This window comes from Pogoniulus pusillus, chromosome 22 (genome assembly GCF_015220805.1).
Source record: "Pogoniulus pusillus isolate bPogPus1 chromosome 22, bPogPus1.pri, whole genome shotgun sequence".
Taxonomy (NCBI): Eukaryota; Metazoa; Chordata; class Aves; order Piciformes; family Lybiidae; genus Pogoniulus; species Pogoniulus pusillus.
This window is the reverse complement of record NC_087285.1, coordinates 21,123,843-21,146,339: the sequence shown is the minus strand read 5'-3', so window position 1 is coordinate 21,146,339 and position 22,497 is coordinate 21,123,843. Positions and strand designations below refer to the sequence as shown.

Sequence of the window (22,497 nt, the reverse complement as noted above, 5' to 3'; positions counted from 1 at the left end):
TTACCCTCATCCCCTGTGCTCAGCTCTAGCACTTGTTACCCTCATCCCCTGTGCTCTGCTCTAGCACTTGTTACCCTCATGCCCTGTGCTCAGCTCTAGCATTTGTTACCCTCATGCCCTGTGCTCAGCTCTAGCACCTGTTACCCTCATCCCCTGTGCTCAGCTCTAGCACTTGTTACCCTCATCCCCTGTGCTCTGCTCTAGCACTTGTTACCCTCATGCCCTGTGCTCAGCTCTAGCACTTGTTACCCTCATGCCCTGTGCTCAGCTCTAGCACCGGTTACCCTCATGCCCTGTGCTCAGCTCTAGCACCTGTTACCCTCATGCCCTGTGCTCAGCTCTAGCACCTGTTACCCTCATGCCCTGTGCTCAGCTCTAGCACTTGTTACCTGTGTGTTCATTCATTTACTGCAGCAGCAGTCTTGGTCTGGCCTCTCCTGCAGATGGTGGCCCTGCAAGAAATGAAGAGATGATGTCAAGGGCTAGAGACAAATGTCAAACATGGTTGCTGGTGTTTTAATGGTCTTTATCCCTGTTCCAGAGACCTGGCCAGTGCAGACTGGCTGTCACCTATGCTTTTGCAGCCACCACAAAAGCTGAACACAGTAATGATTCTATTCTTATTACAACTCCTTTTAGAGCTCCTATAAAGAGCAATGAGGACTCCCTTCTCCAGACTTAACAATCCCAGCTCCCTCAACTGCACCTCATAACATTTCCACCCTTGGGTTCTGAGGCCAAACATTCAGCAGAAGTTCATCTGCAGTTCCCCTGCTGCAGCCCCTGAAGCTGTTTTCCTCCATGGCTGTTGTCACTGAACCCCTACGGCCTGGCAGTGTTTTGTTCCTGTGATCTGATTTATTCTGCCCAGGGAGGACTGATGTTAACAAGGTCTAAAACAACCATGGTTGCCTGTTGGCTGCTGAGGCAAAGCAGGCTCTGGCTCAGCAAAACCCCAGTTACGTGGGCAGTGCTGCACCAGTGACAAGGAGATGTGGCACTTACCTCCACACTGGTCTTTAGGAGCCATTTAAAAGAGCAGGGGGACTTGGGTGGGTCTGGGGAGGGTAGGAAAACAGATGTTCAGTGAACAGTGTTTTTCTATGCCCAAGGAAGGTGAAGGCTGCTAGCTGTTTGGTGCCCTCAGAGATCATAGAATGAAACAGGTTGGAAGAGAGCTCCAAGCTCAGCCAGCCCCACCTAGCACCCAGCCCTGGCCAATCACCCAGACCATGGCACTAAGTGCCCCAGCCAGGCTTGGCTGCAACACCTCCAGCCACAGAGACTCCACCACCTCCCTGGGCAGCCCATTCCAATGCCAATCACTCTCTCTGACAACAACTTCCTCCTAACAGCCAGCCTAGACCTCCCCTGGCACAGCTTCAGACTGTGTCCTCTTCTTCTGTTGCTGGTTCCCTGGCAGCAGAGCCCAACTCCACCTGGCTACAACCTCCCTGCAGGGAGCTGCAGACAGCAATGAGCTCTGCCCTGAGCCTCCTCTGCTGCAGGCTGCACACCCCCAGCTCCCTCAGCCTCTCCTCACAGGGCTCTGCTCCAGGCTCCTCACCAGCTTCAATGCCCTTCTCTGGACACCTTCCAGCACCTCTGCATCTCTCTTGAATTGAGGAGCCCAGAAATGAGCACAGCACTCAAGGTGTGGCCTGAGCAGTGCTGAGCACAGGGGAAGATGTGTTGAGACCTCCTGCTTTGCTGTCTTTGGGGGTTTTAGGTTTGGTGGTTTGGTTTTGTGTTTTTTCTGCATGTATCTTTGAGCCTTCTGCTGTGATGGCAAATGTGGTTATGATAAAAGCAGAGCCAGGGTAAAGGGAGGGTCTTTAAAGGACTGGAAAGCCAATTCTGTCCCCACTGTCATCCTTCACACCTCCCTCCTCTTCCTCCTTGCTCCCTGCAAAACCTTTTCCAAGGTGTCTCAGTCCTCCAGTGCCAGGACAAAAAGTTCCAAAGCATCACTTGTCAGCTGTGCCCAGGCTTCTGAGTCTGCCTCTTCCAAAGAGATGCAGCTGCCTTGCAAGATGCATTTCAAACCTACACTACTCTGTGTTTCCTGACCTCAATGCTGCCTTCACAGCTTGGTGGTCTCATTTTAGGCAGCAATTCATCTCTGAAGGTTGAAAAGTGCCTTTGGGAAAAAAAAAGGTATTTAAATCAATATTTGGAGAAGAGAAGCAGCAGCAAGAATACATTTTCATGAGGTATTTATGGGCAGAAATCAGAGATTATTTTTTTCCCCACACCAAATTTAATGAGCCACTTTTACAGAGCTCTAAATTTGGAGTTTGCTGGAGAAAATTGGGAGTCAGAAGCAAATGTTGTAGGCTTTTATATGACCCTGTGTAACAAAAGCATAACCACTTGCCAGAGGAAAAAAAGCCACTGCATGTCTTACAGCTTTGGGTAATCAAACTACAACTGAGAGATCAGCTGGGATGTTTAATTCCTAGGCTGGATGCATGCTCAGAAGGTCGTTGAGGTTAAAAGAAATGTATTCACTCCTTGGCCAGGGGTGTAAATCAGCTGGGCTCTGCTCAAAGCACACAACTTCAGCAGATGCAGCCTGGGGAGAGCCTGACTTGTCGTTTTTGGATCAGAAGGAACCAGGGGAGATTCACTGCCACCCTGCAGTGCTGGTGAAGGCACTCTGGACCTTTGGTCCTTTCATGTTCTGGGTTAAAACTTGTGTTTTCAAAGGCAAGGCTATCACAGGACAGAAACCTGCCATTTCCAGCTGGGGGTATGGCACTGGGAGCCCCATCCTCCAGCAGCCCTAGGGCTGTCTCCCAGCACAGCTCCTTTAAGACTGATGCAAACTCAGCTGAGCAAAAGAGGATCTCTGCTTCGGGAGGGAAGCTGCTAGGACCATCCCCTGCCCTGCATGCCCCAGGATGGCAAAAAGCAGGAGCTCAGGGCACCCAGCTGGCCAGGGGCAGGGTAACACTGACCTCAGCATGTGGCTAAGTACAGAGAGGGCAAAGCAGAGCAGTGGGCAACACTTTCTAGCTGGCTGTGCCCAGTGTTTTCCAACACAAGGCACAGTTTTTTTTCATGTCCAAATGCATTTGCACCCCTAGGCAAGCCAGTGGGGACCTGTCAATGCCCACTGAGCAGATCTCTTTCAGCTGCACAAGTGCACACACATGTCCCTGGGTCTCTGCTACTGCCACTACAGGAGGGCTCATTCCCCACGGGAGTACTCAAGCTGCAAAGGGAAACCTGCAATTCATCTGCAGCTCTGCAGGTGTGTGATGGTTTGGGTGTTCCCTGCTCCCTCCACTTTGGAAATCACCCAGACTAGACTCAGCCAGCTCTGGCAATTTGAATGAAGCCTGTATTTACAGCTTAGCTCAATATACAGGCAGATATTTACAGTATCTACAGTTATATACAGAGATATACAGGGTAAAAGGCAATACAGAAACACAGCAGCCCTCCCAGAAACCTGAGTCCCCAGCAGGGGCTCCCAACTGCCCTTCCACCCTCTCCCACCCCTCTCTCTACCTTACCCCAGTCCCAAGGAAGAAGAGAGGCTCAGCCCGGGGGTTAGGAAGCAAAGTGGGTTAATCAGAGAGATGGCAGAGAGGCTGGAGAGAAATGCAGCTCAGGCTGCTCAGCAGTGCCTTATCTGTGTCTGCATTCTTGTTCTCATACCTCTCAGCAAGCCTATGAGTGCAGTAGCCATCACCCTTGTTTCCCTTTCACAGCTGTAACCTAGTCCTTCTCACCACAACATTCTAGCCTGCTTCAAACCAGCACAAGGTGGGCAACCTGTTCTAGTGGGAGGTGTCCCTGCCTGGGGGAGGGGGGAGTGGTGCAACTAGATGATCACTGGGGTCCCCTCCAACCTAAACCATTCTGTGATGATGCTTCTGCAGCACTGCCTTCCCAGCCAGTTTTACAGCTGCTTCCCCTCCACCAGCTTCCTGCACAGCCAAGCCCTGCTCCCACCTTCAGGTTCACTTTGTAACCCCACGGCTGGTCCCCAGCCAACCATTCAGGGTGGCAAAGAATGGATTCACTTCCTGATGAAGAGTGGGAAAAGTGGGCCCAAATTATCAAAAAATAATTGGAATTAAACCTGTGCAATGGTTTCTACAAAGGACATTTTGGTGATTGGTTGGATTCATAGGCTGGAAGCTACTACAAATAACCCCCAAAACAAAGTGCTTACCTACTCCCTGGGAAAGTGCATATTAGCTCTCTACTTAGAAGTCCCTCATGGCTCTGCTACTGACTTGGGATGTAAAATAATTTGTTCCATGCTTCCTTTAGCAGGCAAAAGAAACTCCACCAGTTCCCTTTGTGCACATCCACAACTGGGAAGGCAGCTCCAAATTTGATTCTCAAACTCAGGCTCATTTATCTCTGCCTGTCCCTTCAATTTCCCAAGCACAAATCCAGGCTGGGCCGTGAGTGGCTGGAGAGCAGCCCTGAGGAGAGGGGCATGGGGGTGCTGCTGGATGAGAAGCTCAGCAGGAGCCAGCAGTGTGCACTTGCAGCCCAGAGAGCCAAGCAGAGCCTGGGCTGCAGCAGAAGTGTGGCCAGCAGGGCCAGGGAGGTGATTCTCCCCCTCTGCTGCACTCTGCTGAGACCCCACCTGGAGTCTTGCATCCAGCTCTGGAGCCCCCATTACAAGAGGGATGTGGAGATGCTGGAGAGTGTCCAGAGCAGGGCCAGGAGGATGCTCAGAGGCTGCAGCAGCTCTGCTGTGAGCACAGACTGAAAGAGTTGGGGCTGTGCAGGCTGGAGCAGAGGAGGCTCCCAGGTGACCTTCTTGTGGCCTGCCAGGATTTGAAGGGGGCCACAAAAAGGCTGGGGAGGGACTTTTGAGGCTGTCAGGGAGTGACAGGACTGGGGGGAATGGAGCAAAGCTGGAGGTGAGGAGAGTGAGGCTGGAGGTGAGGAGGAAGTTGTTGAGCAGGAGAGTGGTGAGAGGCTGGCAGGGGTTGCCCAGGGATGTGGTTGAGGCCCCATGGCTGGAGGTGTTTCAGGCCAGGCTGGCTGAGGCTGTGGGCAGCCTGCTCTAGGGTAGGGTGTCCCTGGGCATGGCAGGGGGGTTGGAACTGGCTGCTCCTTGTGGTCCCTTCCAACCCTGACTGATTCTATGATCCCATGACTTCCAGCACCACTTCCTGAGCACAACCCACAGACACCAAGAGCTAAACTGCTCTGTGCCATTTGGGTCACTGCTGATCCCATGCATCACTTGGGTGCTACTGGAGGGGCAGGTTAGGAGCTCACAGGACTGCAGGTTGTGAGGCTGATTTGAGCACAGCTGGGTGCAGAGGGATGGGATGGAGCAAAGCCATAGCTGTTCTGGGCACCATGGTATAGGACTTTTCACCCAGAAGAAATGTCATTGCCTGCCAGAGAGAGCTTGGTTTGGCCCTAAGCTGTCCTTGTGAGCAAAGCACTCTCACATTGAGGAGCAAAGATGTTTTCCTGCCCTGCCTTCCACACAGAGTGAGGTTATCACAGCCCCAAAGGGGTTTGCTGTTTAGACACAGTCCCCATTCCTAACTGCAGCAAAACATCCCTACAGCACCCTGGAGCCCTCTATCCACATCCCTCAGCAGGCACTCCAGATTTTCCAGGAGAGAAACAGTTGGAGCTGTAAGTACCAGGGAGTTCCAAGAGCTGCAGTTATGGGATGCTGAGGCTGTGCCATGGGAGGGAGGGAATTGCTGCACCCACAAAGCTCAAGCCTAGTCTGAACTTCTTTCAAACAAAAGCAACAAGCACCCAGCAGACAACTACAGCATTTCAGGAGAAGAGCAGACAGAGCAAGTGCAGAGGAGCAGCTGCTTCCAGAAGCAAGGACACCACAGCTGCATTTACTCATTAAATAACAACATCAGCAGATGAAACTGCTGTGGCACAGCTTGTTTGTCTGGTTGTCATGCCTGCTCTCCTCAGAGCTCTTGTTTGAGCTAGCACTGTGATGTCTTTCATTGCATAAGTGATTTCCAGCTCTACAGGGAGTCAGGGAGATGTTTTGTGTGCTCTGGAGCAAGGACCTGCCTAAGCACATCCTCGATGTGGCCACAGGAAAGTGCTGCAGGCCCCTGGCACTGACAGCTCTTGGCTGCATCACTGCAACGGGGCCACCTCCAGGGTAGCAAAAGCCACGAGTTTTGATCCCACACAACAGCACATCTGTCCCTACCCATCTGTTTTACTGGGGGAAAGAAGAGAGGGGCTTGTAGGTCCTGCAGGAAGGACAAATCTGTGTCTGCTGCCAGCTGCACTAACCACCCTGGGCATCGGGGGTACAGCAGCACTCTTGTACACCTCCTCATCCCCAGGTTGGTGCCCCAGAGAGGCCTGGATACTTAACACAGCAAAGTTAGCATCCTATGACTAAGTACATCTCCTCATCCCCAGGTTGGTGCCCCAGAGAGGTCTGGATACTTAACACAGCAAAGTTAGCATCCTATGACTAAGTCACACCAGAGCAGGTTTTCTTTGATGCATCTGACCTATTTTGTGAGTGCTGAGCACAGATTTCCCCTTGTCACACTGAGCAGCTGTTTAAACCTGCTGTGTCAAAGCCAGCAGAAGTGAAGCTTTTCTTACAGCTCCAGAGATAAACTCCTAATGGGAGGGGCTGGCAGGGTTGGGTTTGGTGGGGTTGTTTTTTTCTAGGATCCAGTTAGAATGATGAAAATCCTCTTAAATGACTGAAAACAGGAAACTATTTAACAGAGTAAGCCACCCTCTAACTTTCAATAATGTATGACCTATTTTATCTGCTTAAGAAAATCTAATCACTGGATACATTTGTGATCTTGTATCTCTCAGATCCAGTCCAAATCTCCCTCTTTCCATTTAAATCCATCACTCCTTCTCCTGCTGCAACAGACCCTGACAAAAAACTCAATCCCCATCTCCCTTACAGGGTCCTTTTAAGGCCACATTTTGCTCCCCACATCCTATTGTGACCTTATTGTACCTTTCCAGGATCTGAAGGGGACTATAAAAAAGCTGGGGAGGGACTTGTTAGGCTCTCAGGGAGTGCCAGGACTGGGGGGAATGGAGCAAAGCTGGAGATGGGGAGAGTGAGGCTGGAGGTAAGGAGGAAGTTGTTGAGCAGGAGAGTGGTGAGAGGCTGGAATGGGCTGCCCAGGGAGGTGGTTGAGGCCCCATGGCTGGAGGTGTTTCAGGCCAGGCTGGCTGAGGCTGTGGGCAGCCTGCTCTAGGGTAGGGTGTCCCTGGGCATGGCAGGGGGGTTGGAACTGGCTGATCCTTGTGGTCCCTTCCGACCCTGACTGATTCTATGATTCTCTTTCTTCTCCAGCTCTGCTCTGCCCTCCCTTATCTCACTCCACTTTCATCACAGGTTTATATTTGGTTTATGTAGATATATATATATTTTACTGATTTTACTCCATCATTTTGTCTCTCAGTCCTGCATTTAGCACTGTCTTGTTTCTTTCCTTTTATGCTCCCTGCATCCTGAATTGCTCAGTACATCACCCAACGCCATCCTGTCACTCTTTACCATACCCATTTACTGCTGCCTAAACAAGCAGGCAGATAAATGACCCAGAAGGCTCTCCCATGATCCACCAGCTGGGCAGCAAGTCACATTTTCCCTGGACATGAAATGATCTTTCCCCACTCTGGGCTGTGGGACAATAAAGATGCTGTTTACAATAGAGTGGGCTTAAGGTGATAAAAAACACAGCAGTGATTTACCTACTCTATCTACTTTTATTTATCTCTTCTGACTTCTCTTCTGGGGGTGAAAATAAATAAGTGTTTTGACTTTCCATTTCTGGATGATGGAGAGAAGGGTCAAACCCAAGTTTTGACTTGCTCATCTCATCACATCACCTGAAATAACATGACCAGAGGAGCAAAATGGCAAATTGCCCTTTAAAATGTCTGCAGGGGTCACCTAAAGTAAATTGGGCACAGAAATTGATTTCATGGTATTTACCTCCTACCTTGAGCAGCAACTTATTCAGATTGTCAGTAATCTGGGGCACCTCTGCCTCTTCCCCCTCCCATCCTAGATTTGGAAGGTGCCAGGTGTGGTTTGTACACAATAGCCCTAAACCCTCAGCTCCTGGGCACAGACTTGCTGTTGCTGCTCACAACCAGCAGCATTGTTAGAGCAGGAGAAGAACAGGCATTGCCAGTGACAGTTTGCATCACTGTGCTCACCCCAAGGAACTGAAGAACCGTGGGAAAAGAATTACCTTTTAAGCATTTCCAAGTGGAAGGAGTCATTTTTACTCTCTAAGACTCACAGGTCTAACCCCGGCATCCAGGAGCTGGGTTGCATCTCTGGCCCCAGGGCAGGTTTTGGCTTGGGAGAGCACCTGGCAAGGGGCAGTCCAGGGGCAGAGCTGGTCCTCCTGTTTGTGCTTGCCACTGGGCTGGAGGCACCACTCAGTCCTCAGTGCCACCCCTTGCTCTGGGTTTAATGCAAAAGCTTGGAAAATGAAGCTGTTTAATCAACATTTTGAGCTTTGGTACTGACAGGAGGAAAACTTGGATTTTGCAGCTCTGGAATGTAGTCTCCCAGTTTCTTTGCTGCTTGGACCTAAAGGAAAGGTGGGGACAATCTTTACAGCACGATCTGTTGTCCCAGGACAAAGGTTAATGGCTTCAAGCTAAAAGGATGAGACTTGGACTAGATACAAGGGAGAGTTTTTGTATGCTGAGGGTGGTGAAAGCCTGCCCCAGGCTGCACAGAGAGTTTCCCCATCCCTGGAAACATTCTAGGTCAAGCTGTCTGGGGCCTTGAGCATCCTGCTCTGGTTGCAGATGTCCCTGCTGACTGCAGGTGTGATGGAACAGACAACCTTTAAGGGTCCCTTCCAACCCACACTGCTCTGTGATTCCATGATACGAGGGTGAAGAGCACAAAAGCCCAAGCAGGCAGATGAGCCAACTCATAGCTGAACCCACACACCCCTCACCAGGGGTGGGCACAGAACACCAGGCTGCTGCTCCCAAGCCGTGCCAGCTCAGCCATGTTTTCAGCTACCTCAGAAGCAGCAAGAGGGGACACTGAATGGTCTTTTTGATATGTCTCACAGTCAGGATATGCATTTTTCCAGATGTGAGAGGCAGTTTTTATACCCCAGTTTCATAATCATAGAATCAAGCAGGTTGAAAGAGCCCTCACTGAGAAGCCATCAGTGGGAGGGAGACTTCCAGAGCACAGCAATAACCCCCAGCAGGAATGGCACTCAAGAACTGACACCTACTCCTGCTGTCACATAGAATCAAGCCAGTTGGAGGAGGCCCCCAAGCTCATCCACTCCAACCTAGCACCCAGCCCTGTCCAACCAACCAGACCATGACACTAAGTGCCCCAGCCAGGCTTGGCTTCAACATCTCCAGGCACAGCAACTCCACCACCTCCCTGGGCAGCCCATTCCAATGCCAATCACTCTCTCTGCCAGGAACTTCCTCCTAACATCCAGCCTAGACCTGCCCTGCCACAGCTTGAGACTCTGTCCCCTTCTTCTGTTGCTGCTTGCCTGGCAGCAGAGCCCAACCCCACCTGGCAACAGCCTCCCTGCAGGCAGCTGCAGACAGCAATGAGCTCTGCCCTGAGCCTCCTCTGCTGCAGGCTGCACACCCCCAGCTCCCTCAGCCTCTCCTCACAGGGCTGTGCTCCAGGCCCCTCACAGCTTTGTCACCCTTTGAGCATCTGCCACAGGGCACAGTGAGGGTAAGAGCACACAAGAACCAGCCACAGGAAGAGGGGCAGAGCCCTGCTCCATCCCTTGCAGCCAGGATTTGTCCCCTCACAGGAGATCATCCATCAGCTGATGGCAAAGAGGAGCCAGGGATCTCTGGCTGCAGAGGCAGGTACCATGGCTCAAACCTGAACGATGCCACTGCTGCTTGAAGCAAAGTATCTAACACTCCAAGAAGGAACTTAAAAGCAGACTCCAGGGCTTGTGAATCACCTTTTATACACAGGTGAAGTTATAGAGAGATATAAAATAGCTGCTACTCGCCAGTAAACTCCCTTAATAATCGATTGCTAATGAAGTACCACTGCTCTGATAGATCCAAAGCAAAGCCCTGTCCAAGACACTGGAAGTGCAGCCTGTAGAACTTATTGACTACACATGTCACAGGCACTGGGGAGGAAAAGGAGCCTTCTCCCTGCCCCTCCAGGGAAAACAGAAGTCAGAACCGCCTGAATAATTTCCCCTCTGCTGCGCTCTGCTGAGACCCCACCTGGAGTCCTGCATCCAGCTCTGGAGCCCCTGGGACAAGAGGGCTGTGGAGATGCTGGAGAGTGTCCAGAGCAGGGCCAGGAGGATGCTCAGAGGCTGCAGCAGCTCTGCTGTGAGCACAGACTGAAAGAGTTGGGGCTGTGCAGGCTGGAGCAGAGGAGGCTCCCAGGTGACCTTCTGGTGGCCTTCCAGGATCTGAAGGGGGCTACAAAAAGGCTGGGGAGGGACTTTTGAGGCTGTCAGGGAGTGCCAGGAGTGGGGGAAATGGGGCAAAACTGGAGGTGGGGAGATTGAGGCTGGAGGTGAGGAGGAAGTTGTTGAGCAGGAGAGTGGTGAGAGACTGGAATGGGTTGCCCAGGGAGGTGGTTGAGGCCCCATGGCTGGAGGTGTTTAGTTTAGTCAAGGACTTGTCAGTATGTGCACAGTCCTGGAGCCCCCCAGCGCAAGAAGGACATGGAAGAGCCTGTCCAGAGGAGGCCACCAAGATGCTGAGAGGGCTGCAGCAGCTCTGCTCTGAACACAGGCTGAGAGAGTTAGGGCTCTGCAGCTGGAGAAGAGAAGACTTTGAGGAGAGCCTGGAGTGGCCTTCCAGGATCTGAAGGGGGCTCCAGGAGGGCTGGGGAGGGACTATTGACAAGGTCTTGTAATGACAGGAGGAGGAGGAATGGGTTTGAACTGGCAGAGGGGAGATTGGAACTGGATGTTAGGAAGAAGTTCTTTACAGTGAGGGTGGTGAGACACTGGCACAGGTTGCCCAAGAAGGTTGTGGCTGCTTCCTCCCTGGAGGTGTTTAAGGCCAGGCTGGATGAGTACTTGAGGTCCCTCCCAACCTAAACCATTCTATGATTCTATGATTGGACTCAATGACCTTAAAGGTCTTTTCCAACCTAAGACATTCTGTGCTTCTGTAACGTGGCATCACCAAGCCTGCACCAGACCTGCCTGCAACCCCTGAGCCTGCAGCCAAACGGAGCCAAACCTCCTGCTGAGATCTGCTCCATTTGGCTGGGCTGCTGCTTACCATCCCCACATTCAACCCATAAATCCCTTCCCTAACAAGAAGCAAAGCTCCTGGCGTGCTGGGCTGGGTTTGGGGCTTGTTTTCTCTTTAAATTATCCATCTTACACTTGGAGCAGTTTTTAAATGACTTTCAGTTGGGTTTTTGCTGCTATCAATCAGAGATGCACTTCAATTCCACAGTGCTCTAGGGACTCAGTAGGTTAGGGGGGGGGGGAAAGAAAGCAAATAAGAAAATAGAATGAATATTTTATTTGTGCTCTTCATTGCAACAGCCAGAAAGCAGTCCCTGAAATCTGCTAAAAGTAATAGCAACTGCCTGCCCTTTCACTGTGCCCCCTTTTAAGGTGTCTATTAGGAGCCCAGAATACAGTTCAGTATTCAGCAGCAAGCCTTGACTATTTCTTGAAGCTCAGATTTCTGATGCAGTAGGGTTTATGTGCTTGCTTCTTGATGCTGTGCTGTGCTTCAAACCTCCCTTGTGGACCAGCAGCCACGTGGGGGTGTGGGAGAGCGTGGGAGAGAGTGAGCCCCCAGGCAGAGCTTCATGTGAGAGCATCAGCCTGGGCTAGCTGCTTGCCACTATCTGTGCAGCCACCAGGCACCCCAGCAAGTGTCCAGCAACACTCTGCACAAGCCACAGTTTTCAGCCAGCATTCCTGAAATGGCTTCACTTGAGCCCAAATGTGTAAAACCATTCTGGCTACCTCTGACACTCCAGGCAAGGACTTCTTTTGCTTTGTTTCTAGAGCAGGTGGTGAGGTGGTGTGCCAGGAAAGGTCTAGGCTGGATGATAAGATGAGGTTCTTGCCAGATTGGCATTGGAATGGGCTGCCCAGGGACATGGTGGAGTCACTGTCCCTGGAGGTGTTCAAGAAAAGCCTGGAAGGGGCACTTAGTGCCATGGTCTGGTTGAGTGAATCATAGAATCAACCAGGGTGAAAGAAACCTCCAAGCTCATCCAGTCCAACCTAGCACCCAGCCCTGTCCAATCAACTAGACCACAGAATGGCCAGGGCTGGGTGCTAGGTTGGACTGGATGAACTTGGAGGTCTCTTCCAGCCTGTTTGATTCTATGATTACTGCCACAACTTCCCTCATTCTTCCAGAAAACCAGCCCAAGCTTCCCATTGCCTCAGGGCAGCAGTTTCCCAGCCTGGGAGCCTAGGCTAAGGGTAGAAAGAAGAACTGGGCACTTGAGAGAAGCAGCAGCAACATCCTGCAAAACACAAACCCTTTGAGGGGAGGCTGAGGGAGCTGGGGGTGTGCAGCCTGCAGCAGAGGAGGCTCAGGGCAGAGCTCATTGCTGTCTGCAGCTCCCTCCAGGGAGGCTGTAGCCAGGTGGGGTTGGGCTCTGCTGCCAGGCAAGCAGCAATAGAACAAGGGGATAGAGTCTCAAGCTGTGGCAGGGCAGGTCTAGGCTGGATGTTAGGAAGAAGTTGTTGTCAGAGAGAGTGATTGACATTGGAATGGGCTGCCCAGGGAGGTGGTGGAGTCACTGTGCCTGGAGGTGTTCAAGAAAAGACTGAGGCACTTAGTGCCATGGTCTGGTTGCTTGGCCAGGGCTGGGTGCTAGGTTGGGCTGGCTGATTTTGGAGCTCTCTTCCAACCTGGCTGATTCTATGATTCCAGTCAGTGTTTGCTCTTGCACAGCAGAGATGACATTAGATGATTGGCTCAATCTCACAGGTTTTGTAAGTGAAAATACTCTCAGTACCTTGGTTTGGTTCCAGTTAGGTATTGTATGGAGCTGTCTTACCTCCATCAAGCCAGAGAATCAGCTGCCTCCAGTGTGCTGGCAGGGAGCACCTCCTGGCTGTGCAGTGGTGATGTGCAGATCCCTCACCTGAAGCGGTGCAGCATGCAGAGATGCAGAGATTCAGGGCAGCTGGAATAAAAGAGTTTTTCCTTAAAGCATGATCATCCAACCTGGCCTTGAACACCTGCAGGGAGGTTGTGGAGCACAGAATTCTGTGATTCTGTGCTCCTCAACCTCCCTGGGAAACCTGTGCCAGTGTCTCACCACCCTCACTGTAAAGAACTTCTTCCTAACATCCACTTCCTATCTCCCCTCTGCCAGTTCAAACCCTTTCCTTCTTGCCCTACCACTACAAAACCTTGTCAATAGTCCCTCCCCAGCCCTCCTGGAGCCCCCTTCAGATACTGGAAGGCCACTCCAAGGTCTTCGGGAAGCCTTCTCTTCTCCAGGCTGCACAGCCCCAACTCTCTCAGCCTGTCCTCAGAGCAGAGCTGCTGCAGCCCTCCGAGCATCTTCATGGCCTCCTCTGGACTGGCTCCAGCAGTTCCATGTCCTGCTTGTGTTGGGGATTCCAGAACTCATTAAGACCCCTTCCAACTCAAACCATTCTGGGACTACATGATGAGAAGTCTTGCAAACATCAAGGGCAGAGCTGCCATGGCTTGGTTAATTAGAAGGTGCTAGGTCACACTCGATCTTGAAGGTCTTTTCCAACCTGACTCGTTCTGTGATTCTTTGATTCTCTCAGTCTTTCCCTCCCTGGAACAGAGACCCAAACATCCACAGTGACAGTGCAGACATGCTGGAGAAGCAGCCTGCAGCTGACAGAGGCCAGCAGATCCCTTCCTTCGTACCACCTGTCCCCATCTCTGCCTAGCCCAACTAATCCAGGTAAATAACAACTGCAGCATGCATGCCTCATTTTTCCTGACCCCAGAAAGAGAGCAAATTAGCTGCCTCTGAGCAATAATTAGAAAGCAGAACGTTTCTCCAGGCATTGCTAGAGAAGTAGATCATCTCTGGGAGCAGAGAAGCCATAATAGCTTCTGAATCATTATAAGCACCACACATTCAAGCAACAGTGATTTGCATTGAAAATAATCCAGGGAAGAGAGGGGAAGAGGCATTTATGTAAATCACCTAAGCTGAGCATTTCAGATACGTCTGCACTGCACGAGGGGTTTGGGTTTCTACACTGAAGGAACCTCCTACAAGAGGAAGAAAATAAGAACCAAAAAAAAAGGATGAAAGGGCTTTGAGAATTTTAATGTTTCCTCTCCTTTGGCACAGAAGCACTGCCCCCAGTCTGATACTAGAGGCCAAGAATCACAGAACCAACCACTGGTTTTAAGGTGATGCCCACAGCCTCAGGTGAGAATGTTATTACAGAATCAAGCAGGTTGGAAGAGAGCTCCAAGCTCTGCACTTAGCCCTAGACAATCAACCAGACCATGGCACTCAGTGCCCCAGCCAGGCTTGGCTTCAACACCTCCAGGCACAGCAACTCCACCACCTCCCTGGGCAGCCCATTCCAATGCCAATCACTCTCTCTGCCAACAACTTCCTCCTCACATCCAGCCTAGACCTGCCCTGGCACAGCTTGAGACTGTGTCCCCTTCTTCTGTTGCTGCTTGCCTGGCAGCAGAGCCCAACCCCACCTGGCTACAGCCTCCCTGCAGGCAGCTGCAGACAGCAATGAGCTCTGCCCTGAGCCTCCTCTGCTGCAGGCTGCACCTCCCCAGCTCCCTCAGCCTCTCCTCACAGGGCTCTGCTCCAGGCCCCTCCCCAGCCTTCCTGCCCTTCTCTGGGCACCTTCCAGCACCTCAACATCTCTCTGCAATGGAGAAGCCCAGAACTGGACATAGCACTCAAGGTGTTGCCTGAGCAGTGCTGAGCACAGAGGCAGAATAACTGAGGCCATTCCCTGAGGTCAGTCAAGGTCAGCCTTGATGGGGCTCTGAACAACCTGATCTAGTTGACTTATTGCAGGGGGCTTGGACTAGATGACCTTTGGAGGTCTCAGAACTCTATGAAGCCATGCTAAGGAAACAACAAAACTCTCATTTCCAGGACAACTCAAATTAATAAGCACAGCTGGTTGAAGTCTCTTTCTCCAGCTCAAGCAGAGGAACTGATTTCAGTTAAACTGCTGCTCCTCCAGGGACTCTGCTCCATTTTCATTTGGCTTTACACTCACTTTAAACTGTTTCAATTTTGCCTGCAGGAAGAGTGCTTGGGTTTAAAAATACAGTTGCAGCAAACAAACAAAACCATCCTAAGATGCCAACTCTGGTAAGAAAAAGCTGAATCCCTCAGGTCTCAGTGGTGCCTCACCTCCCTCACTGCCAGAAAACAATGCCAGGGCAGCAGGCAGCAGCTCTACCAGACAGCAGGGTGCTCCTGGGGAGTTGTCTCCAGCCCAGCCTAACCAAGGCAACCCTGATGGGACTACTTAAGCAGGTGGACTTGTGAAGTGCATACTACATACATCTTCATTGACCAGCTCACATCTGCAGCACCCTTGACCTCTGAGAGCTTCAGCCCAAATTAAGGTGTCCAGGCAAGTTTTGAATAATCTGATTCACAGTGTCAAGAGTGCTTGATCAAGGCAGGAGAAAAAAAATCAGTGCCAAGCCAGGCTGGTTCCTCACACAACCCTTACTTAACATCCTTTACACCATGGAATTGCTCTCGGGTTGAGAGCTGTGATGGATGGAGCTGCGGTGGCTGCTTTATCCATAGCACTTCCAGCCTTTGCTCCAGAGACACACTGCAAGCACAGGGGTCAGTGCAGCCTGACCGTGCCTTGCAGTGGTACCACAGCACATTCAGCCTGAACCTCTGAGGAGAAACAGCAGAGGTGCCTGTCTCAGCAGAGAGCAGCCCAGGCAGCGGGCACGTCCCAGCAGAGAGGTGCTGAAGAGCTGCTGCGGCGTGAGCGACGAGGACAGCTAAACCACGGCTGACAGGCCCAGGCAGCTGCAGAGCCACAGCTGAAGGAAATAATCAGTCTTCACCCAAGCCATGGGTGATAAAAGCAAAGCAGCATTTGCTCTAGCATGGGACATGCAAAGACAGAAGCAACTCCAAACCAGGAGCGGCCCCAGCCTGGCATTGCACTGCACAGAGGTGCCAAAGGGCTCAGCAAACACCAAGAGCCACATCTCAGAAGCAGGCAGCTGCCAAGGTACCATGCCCAGTTCTGGGCCCCTCAATTCAAGAGAGATGTTGAGGTGCTGGAAGGTGTCCAGAGAAGGGCAGCAAGGCTGGGGAGGGGCCTGGAGCACAGCCCTGTGAGGAGAGGCTGAGGGAGCTGGGGGTGTGCAGCCTGGAGAAGAGGAGGCTCAGGGCAGAGCTCATTGCTGCCTGCAGCTGCCTGCAGGGAGGCTGTAGCCAGGTGGGGTTGGGCTCTGCTGCCAGGCAAGCAGCAACAGAACAAGGGGACAGAGCCTCAAGTTGTGCCAGGGGAGGTCTAGGCTGGATGTGAGGAGGAAGTTGTTGGCAGAGAGAGTGACTGGCATTGGAATGGGCTGCCCAGGGAGGTGGTGGAGTCTCTGTGCCTGGAGGTGTTGAAGCCAAGCCTGGCTGGGGCACTTAGTGCCATGGTCTGGTTGGTTGGACAGGGCTGGGAGCTAGGTTGGACTGGATGAGCTTGGAGCTCTCTTCCAACTGGCTTGATTCTATGATTCTATTATGGGATTGAATAACAAACTTGCAATATCTGGGTGTGACCAGTTCATCCCTTGGGATAGATCTTGGTCTCTGTAGTATTTTTCAGGTGTCTCCAATGACCTGGAGGATGCTCAGAGGCTGCAGCAGCTCTGCTGTGAGCACAGACTGAAAGAGTTGGGGCTGTGCAGGCTGGAGCAGAGGAGGCTCCCAGGGGACCTTCTTGTGGCCTTCCAGGATCTGAAAAGGGCTACAAAAAGGCTGGGGAGGGACTTTTGAGGCTCTCAGGGAGTGACAGGCCTGGGGGGAATGGAGCAAACCTGGAGGTGGGGAGAGTGAGGCTGGAGGTGAGGAGGAAGTTGTTGAGCAGGAGAGTGGTGAGAGGCTGGCAGGGGTTGCCCAGGGAGGTGGTTGAGGCCCCATGGCTGGAGGTGTTTGAGGCCAGGCTGGCTGAGGCTGTGTGCAGCCTGCTCTAGGGTAGGGTGTCCCTGGGCATGGCAGGGGGTTGGAACTGGCTGCTCCTTGTGGTCCCTTCCCACCCTGACTCTCTGATTCCTCAAACCACAACATTGCTCCACTCACAGGAGTGAGTGCAGGCTTGACAAGTGCCCCACAGCCAATGTGCTGCCACCCTGCTGCGGCAAGAGGCCTCACTCCTGCTGTTTTATGGCTTTGCTGCCTCCCATCCCGTGTTAGATGGGGCCTGTAACTCTGAGACAAGTGCACTTCACAAACCAAACTGAGCCTCTCCTACCTGCATAGTACCTATTAAAACACCAGCACTGCAGTGCCAGGCAGGGGATGCCTGTGCCAGGGCACCCTGCAGATGCGGCGCAGGGCCAATACAGCCACGCTAATTGTCTAATCAATCTCCCTTAACCTTTTGTCTGTGACACTGCATGGAGCTCACTCTAGGCTCAGATCCATTCTGGGGGGGCTAAATAAGGCTGCCACGGGAGCTGTGGCGCGTGGGTTGGTTGGGAACTTCTCCTCCAAGGCAATGTTGCCAGCTTAACCCGAAAGCTGCCGGTGAGCCATCTGCTGCAGGGACTGGTCACGATCAATTTCATCAATCTGGTCCCAAAGTTTGCAGATGCCAGCCACTAGGAACCATCTGCTGGTGTCAAAAATAACAATTCAATAAGCAGAGGATCTGGGGAGGAGGTGGGGAATAAAAGCTGCACTGCTGGGCACAAAAGGCACACTTGCTAACTGCTGCGGTGCGGCTCCTGCGGGAGCGCTGCCAAGCTCACCCAGCAGCCGCCCGCGGGGGGAGACTTCCAGAGCACAGCAATGACCCCCAGCAGGAACGGCACTCAAGAACTGACACCTACTCCTGCTGTCACATAGAATCACAGAATCAAGCAGGGTGGAAGAGAGCTCCAAGCTCAGCCAGCACAACCTAGTGCCCAGCCCTGGCCAATCAACCAGACCATGGCACTAAGTGCCCCAGCCAGGCTTGGCTTCAACACCTCCAGGCACAGCGACTCCACCACCTCCCTGGGCAGCCCATTCCAATGACAATCACTCTCCCTGCCAACAACTTCCTCCTAACATCCAGCCTAGACCTCCCCTGGCACAGCTTGAGGCTGTGTCCCCTTGTTCTGTTGCTGCTTGCCTGGCAGCAGAGCCTAACCCCACCTGGCTACAGCCTCCCTTCAGGGAGCTGCAGACAGCAAGGAGCTCTGCCCTGAGCCTCCTCTGCTGCAGGCTGCACACTCCCAGCTCCCTCAGCCTCTTCTCATAGGGTTTCTGTTCCAGGCCCCTCACCAGCTTCATTGCCCTTCTGCCCAACAGCACCCAGGCTGGTGCTGGCTGTGACTTTCCCAAAGTCACTGCTGCTCTCTGAGCAGCCTTGAAGGATTACCTCTAGCAGAAGTTGACATGAAGGCAGCCTGTGTGAATGGGCTGAGACTGGCCCTTCTCAGGGATTTGTCCACTCTTGTGAAATAAAACAAGTCCCACATTTGCTTCTCAAATGGCCTCCTCCCCTCACTGACCTTCATAATTCTGGCACCATCTGGATGCCCCAAAACCAAAGCCCCTCGAGCCCTCATCCTCTGTGACCTGGCAAGCCATGTGGCTCCTGCAGTGGCTGTGGCTCGTTACAAGCCCAGCAGAAACAGCTGCCTAGCAGCAGGCTAGGGGCTGACCTCAGGGCTCTGGGTGTCAGGACTCACACTGGGGCCAGAAATGAGACTTTGCCTTCTCAGCATTGACAGAAGTAGAAGAGATAAATCAGAGAGTCGTTTAGGATGGAAAAGACCTTTAGATCATTCAGCCCAACTGTTAACCCAGCATCACCAGGTCACCACTAAACCATGTCCCTCAGCACCACATCTATGCAGCTTTTAAATCCCTCCAGGGATGGGGACTTCACCACTGCCTTGGGCAGGTTGTTCCAGGGCTTGACAACCCTTCTGGGGAAGAAACTGTTCCTAATATCCAGCCTATAACCTCTGCTGGAGCAACCTGAGGCTGTTTGCTCTTGTCTTACGGTTTGTACTTGGGAGAAAAGACCAAGGCTCACCATCTCACTGCAGCCTCACTTCAGGTAGTTGTAGAGAGCAAGGTCTCCCTTCAGCTTCTTTTCTCCAGACCAAGCAGCCCCAGCTCTCCCAGCCACTCCTCACAAGTTTGATGCTCTAGACCCTTCATGTTTTGGCAGAACACCTTTGTGTCCCTCCTTTGATCCTTGCCATACCTGTGAGCTCCCACTCAGAACCTTAGCAGCTAACCTTCGTGAGAGCAGCCATCAGATAATAGCATCCTGAGGTGCTATTGTTGAAGGCACTGCACTGCCTGGGGGTCGTGCCATCTCTGGGTGTAAAACCATGAGAACTGCAAGGGTTTGTGCACAGCAAAGCAGAGGCTGCAACGCAAGAAAATGAAAGAAGGGACAGGTATGGTGAGACTCAGCTGCTGGCCAGAACTCAGGATCCTTGCTGGTAACTACATTTCCCCTCTGTTTTCCCTGTGCAGAGAGAAGCCTGCTTTGACAGCAGATAAATATCTATACAAACACACAGAGAGATAAAGGTAATGGAATATGCAGATTCAGACCTGACAGCTAAACACAGAAAGCTGGAATAATAATAAAGCACAGAAGCTCAGTGTTAATGAACTACCAAGATGAACCCAAACGTTTGTATTCCAGCCACAGCTTTCTGCAGAAAAGAAAGTCCCAATCCAGGCTGCACCTGCAGCAGAGCTTGCATTCAGGGATTGCACTTGCCATGGCCAGGCTCTAATGGGCACTGCTACCTGGGTCAGATGCATATCTGTGTAAGCAGTCACTCTCTGGGAAAGCTGCTTTGCCATGGAATCATAGAATCAACCAGCCTGGAAGAGAGCTCCAAGCTCACCCACTCCAACCTAGTACCCAGCCCTGGCCAAGCAACCAGACCATGGCACTAAGTGCCCCAGCCAGGCTTGGCTTCAACACCTCCACGCACAGCGACTCCACCACCTCCCTGGGCAGCCCATTCCAATGCCAATCACTCTCTCTGCCAACAACTTCCTCCTAGCATCCAGCTTAGACCTGCCCTGGCACAGATTGAGACTGTGTCTCCTTGTTCTGTTGCTGGCTGCCTGGCAGCAGAGCCCAACCCCACCTGGCCACAGCCTCATATAGGCATATAGAGAACCACAGAATCCTCTTGGTTGACAGAGGCCTTTAAGATCATCAAGTCCAAATGTAGAGACAGATATGTATGCAGACACAAGGAAGCATCTGGAAGTACTGCCTTAGCTACTGCCTATCCTGACAAGCTGCAAAGGCTCTTCCCCTCTGACCTTCAAAGCCATTTCCTTTGGGTGCACACTCCTCACAAATCACAACTGGAAAGAGCCAAGCCAGGGCTGATCAATGTGCAGGGCAGGAGCAAGAAAAGAGCAGGAAGGCAGACCAAGAGGAACAAGGGACTAGATTCATATGTTAGGGCTCCAACAGCCCTCATCAAATGTCTGTTGATGCTGCTGGAGGACAAAGAAATGCAAATGCTACACCGAGGAGAGGAGTGCTGGGGTAGGCAGGGAGGGGGCAGCAGGAAAAGTTGGTGCTTGTAAACCTTTCACTGGAACTGACAGAGCTGAGCTAGAAGAAATGGGGAGGGGATGATGGAAAACAAAAGCTTGCTGCTCCTGGGCTGTGCAGCAAAGGCCACGGCTCCCTGGGAGCACCAGGGATGGCTTGGGCTGTGCCTGGGGGTTTCAGCTGGGTGTTTGTTTGCCAACAGCAGGCAGTTAAACTCCTTCTCACAGCTGAACATCAGCATGCAGACCTGCAAGGATAAGTGACCTTTTTGAATGTTAATTGTCTTTCAAAGGCCTCTTTGCCCAGAATTGTCTGAACCAGCTGTAACCAGGCACCGGTGTCACCGAGGAGAAATGATGGGCAGCAGCAGCAGTCGTTTGATAGCCATTAAAGGAGTGCAAAGTCATTAAAACATATTTGGCCCAGGGACCTTATGAAACAAAGAGAAGGTAATTACTTTAGGCTGGGATTTACCTGCCTGGACTGATCAATAAAAAGACAACCTGGAAGAGAGAGAGGGAATAGAAATGCTCTGTGAGGAGCATTTGTCAGCAGGGCAGAAGAGACTATCCCAGACCCCCGAGCACTGCTGGCCCAACTGCAGCCCTGCCAGGGGAGAGGAACCTCACTAGGGGAGTGGGAGCCAAAACACAGCTTTTCAGAGCAGCTACAGCTCAGGAAGACCACATCAGCCCAGCTCTGGCTTTGGCTAGCTGTGTGACCTTGGGAACCCCACTCAGGACACGGACAGCTTGCATTAACTAAGCAGACAGAGGTAGCTAACTAGGTGCCCTGGTTTCGCTGGGTGGTAGGTTAGACTGGGTGAGCTGGGAGACCTCTTCCAACCTGGCTGAGTCCACGATTCTATGTGTGCATGTCAGGTGTCCCCACAGGGGCTGAGCAGAAGGTAGCAGCACGTTTCTGGAGCTAAAAGCACCTCTCCAGTGGCTCAGCTGATACATGGAGCAATCAAACTGCCCTTCCAACGTGGCAGTAAAGATGAGCTCTGCAACGTTCCCATGGATTATGCAGCATCTTCTGCAGCTCTCCACAGACAGAGGCTCAAGGGCAGCAGGACTCCAGCCCTCAGGAAAAGTTTGCTGCCTTCTGAACAGCCCAGTAGGCACCAAGCTCTTTGAAAATCCTGATCCCACCTAATCTCTTTTAAATTGCAACACCAATTTACTCCTCCACCAGGATGTGCACGAATTAGCTCAGCTGTAGAAGATGAGCGAGGAAGGCTTAGGCAGAGAATTGCTGTGGGCACCTTGTGCCATGGCCGTGAGGCTGTCCCACCCCCACTGAAATCAATGCTCAGTTAGGGCACTTCTTTTCTCCAGAAGTAAAGTTGTGGATTCCATTTTTGCACCGTGCAAATCATTCACCAGGGCAACGAAGCTGGGCAAGGTCGTTGCTTCAGCACCCGCTCAGACCCAGCCACCTTCGTGCAGTGCTGCCCAGGGCTGTGCATTCCCTCGCCTGTGGCTTGAGGTCAGCAGCAAAGTGACACCTCCCAAGCCTGTTGCTCTCCCACAAGGGCAGCTTCAGAAGTTGAGTGCCTTTGGGTGCTCCTCTCAATCCCATTTTCCCTTGCTGAGGTGGTTTGGGCTGCGTCCTTCTGTTGCAGGGCACAGGGCTGGCCCCAGGCTTTGCATCAGTGCTCAGTTTCAGTTTTCAGTTCATCAGTGTTCGGGGATCTGTAATACAGGAGAGATGTGGAGGTGCTGGAGTGGGTCCAGAGGAGGGCAAGGAAGGGCCTGGAGAACAAATCTGATGAGGAGCGACGGAGGGA

General features: G+C 52.2%; 1 long non-coding RNA gene across 2 annotated transcripts in view; it reads right to left on the bottom strand.

Moving 5' to 3' along the window:
• Positions 1–22,497, bottom strand: part of LOC135185035 (uncharacterized) — a 72,205-nt gene that overhangs the window by 6,314 nt on the left and 43,394 nt on the right. For both annotated transcript variants that reach the window (XR_010306336.1, XR_010306335.1), the window contains exons 2-3: positions 13,001–13,129; positions 390–452 (exon numbers count right to left, since the gene is read on the bottom strand). This is a non-coding gene — a long non-coding RNA (uncharacterized LOC135185035). The remainder of the gene's footprint in view (positions 1–389; positions 453–13,000; positions 13,130–22,497) is intronic.